Below are 3,275 nucleotides of genomic sequence, written 5' to 3'. Positions count from 1 at the left end.
GATTCTGTGAGGGAGCTGGCTTCTCATCTTCACAAGCGCGGGATGGAGCTGGCTGAGGCGTTCTTTCTGGAATGGTCTCTGAATTCGAAGGTTCCCCCATTGGACGCTTCCCCTTGTTGATCTCAGAGCGAATCTCAGCAGGAGCCTGTGGCGGTTTGTCCTCATTCTCCTCAGGAATTTTAGTGAAAAGCACTGAAATGTGTGCATTGATTCCTGCATTGTCCCTGGAGCTACCCAGTGTGAAAATAACTGATCCAAACGCTGGGAGCATGGGTGCTCCCTCATCAGAGCCACCAGCTTCCAGAAACTAACTAGAAGGAATTGGGGTAGCTCCGGCCCTCCTGTAACAGTAGCAGTAGCAGCAGTGATGGTGGGCATCCGCTGCAGGGGGACGAGAGGATTCCCCACGCCCCGAACCTCTTCTGCAGGGCATTCGTTCTCGCACCATGGGATCCGCAAGTTCCTCACTCTGTTCCAAAGCAAAGGTGGGTGAGCTGTTGTTGCGCTCCCTCCCTGGAGCTTGCTGACCCCCAATTGAATCAAACCAGAGCTCAATTGAGCCAAGACAAAGACCAGAAAAATCGAGCAAGGAGCAGACCGCGTCTGAGCTCTTATCCACCAAGTCACAGCACCTACACTCAACGTTCTGAGTTTCTTCCTCGACATACTGAACTCCGCTCCCCAACATTCCCACATACTTAACCGCACTGTCATTCCCTCGTAACTTGCATACATTGAATGCGCTCGGCTGTATTACCTTCGCCATCAACTTCCCCATTAATGCATTCCTTATGCCTCCCCCGTCTTGCAGTCTCGGCGGCGAGGGCCATTGAAGGCGCCAACTCTTCATGTGACAGCCTGTGCTGGGCATGTGGCTTGCCATCAACCTCCTTAATGACACCCGCATCCGGGATCGCAGAAAATAAATTTAACAACACAAAAATGAATAAATAAATGAGTTAAAAAATATTAGTGGAGATGAGGATGATCAAGTCACAATACAATACAATATAATATAATATTAAATTAAATTAAATTAGAGAAAATAAAAGCATCATTATTTCTCACTTTCTCATATTCTATCGTCCGTTTGTCATTATACGGCAGTGTATTCTTTGTCGTTTAATAGCATTGGAAGGGGTGGGCTCTGTTTGTCGTTTTATAGTTATCTGGGTTGGGTTAGCTTTTCCTTTTTAATGGAATGGAACATCACTTATCTACGTCAGCATTGTCTCTCATCATTTTTGAGTGAGTGAGTGAGCTAAAAAAAAGAGAAAGAAGAGGAAGATGAATGTGACCAATTTAAAGGTACGATTAAGTATGGGAAACGGATTGCTTACCATTATAATTTGATTGTTAAAATAGCGTAATGTCGCATGTCTTAGAATATCATGTGATGTTCAAGAGGGATGGCAAGTGTATGAAATCATTTTATTTTTATACTCATATATATTAGTATATGGGTGAGATTTTTGTAAATGGATTCCAAATATCAAAAATCAATACATTGATTTTTTAAAAGATAATTATATTATGTTTAAAAAGTTGGTGTTAATTTGAATAAGGGTTTTATATAATAATTTTAGATAACATAATGTTCACAAATTTTATTTACTCAAAGTTTTAAGAAGATGACATGGTCTATCACATTTTAGACACAGATATAGAAAATCAAGAATCTCATCTCAATAACTTTGAATTAATTGTTGAATTTAGGCTTCTGTGATCCATATCAAATTTATTGAGAAGCGTCTTCAGTGAAAATCACATCATAATTCATTTGTCGACGCGTTTCGAACCAACGAGTGTGGTTCATAGTCAGAACAAGTTGAAGAACCAGATCATGGTTGCATGTTAAATAGAGAGAGCGGTCATCCAACGGCTATATTTGACTGGGAAACAACTATATTTGACTGAGAAACTAGACTGGACCAACGGCTACTAAGAAACGGCTATGTTTGACTGGGCAACAAGACCAAGGGATAGGGAAAGGAAAAAAATAATTAGTTAATTAATTTGTAAGTTAGTTTAGTTATATTTATTACCATATTTGAATAAAGGAGATGCTAGTAATTAATTATTAAGAGTATGAATCAATAATCTATTAATAGGCTTTTTTATTAAAACTAAATAGACAAATAGTTAGTTAATTAATTTAAGGGTTAGTTTGTTATATTTATTACCCTAAAAAGTAAATGTTTGTATTTAATTACCAAGAACCATAACCTATTAATAGATCCATTTATTATTATTAAAACTATCTAAATGAATAAAACATATATCATTAAATTTATATGAAATAATAAGAAAAATTAAAATAGATAACCTATTAAATTAGTTAAATAATGACCTCATACTAACTATAAGGAATCCAACATTACTTGATATTAATCAATTTTATCCTAATTAAATTAACATGGAAATTAAATTAGAAAGAATATAGCTTTTCCAATAGCTTAGTTAACTCAACATTAATTTTATTTAATTATATCAAAGGGTTGGTAAGAGATGCAAAGATTCATCTATCATCCTGGCTTTTCCCAAATTAATCATCACCTCAACACTCCTAAGAACCATCGTGTCTTTATGAAGGCCAGCTTAACATTACTAAGGTCTAAGATTTGCAGGGTAAGGAGGGTTTAGGATCAGCTTTCTCGGAATCTTTTGGCTCTGCATCTGGAACTGTCTGGCATTATTTTTGCCTCCCTTTGGAAAAGGGTTGATGCCTGTTCATCTCTTAAATCACTGTGAATGGAAGATATTTGGAAACAGAAGCAGGCTTCGAAGTTTCAGAAGTTGTCTGAAAAGGCCTCTGCGCTCGACGATCCTTTTTTCCTGTGGATAAGTCATCCCAAAGCCCGCTTTCGGTTAGTTAGATTTCGGCTCTTAGATCCTGGGTAGATTCTCATTCTAGTGCTGACTGCTCCCCTACACATCAAGGTTTGTTGGTAGATTCAAATGAAATAGTCGCTCACCTAATTTTATCCATCCAGACCCTCATTCCTCGTTGGTTGGCTTGGAGCCTTTCCCCCTGCTTTCGCCTTCTAGTCTAAGCCGCAACCTGGAATGTCGTGCCTCCACCTGTTCTTCTGGCTCGGTCGTTATGGATCTAGCTCCTGATCATTCTCGCCCCCCAGGATCTGCTCACCCTCCGATCCTCCCTAGCTTTGTCATTGACCCGTTGCAAGCTCTCCCTTCTTCTAGCCTTTGCTCCTGCCTAGCTAGTCTGAAGACCTGTTTCAGTCCTCCCTTCGTGGCACATTTGATTCAAGTTC

The sequence above is a fragment of the Pinus tabuliformis genome, chromosome 1_2 (genome assembly GCF_031772625.1).
Source record: "Pinus tabuliformis cultivar Carrire ecotype Pingquan chromosome 1_2, CPIR1, whole genome shotgun sequence".
Lineage (NCBI taxonomy): Eukaryota > Viridiplantae > Streptophyta > Pinopsida > Pinales > Pinaceae > Pinus > Pinus tabuliformis.
This window is presented reverse-complemented; position numbering follows the sequence as displayed.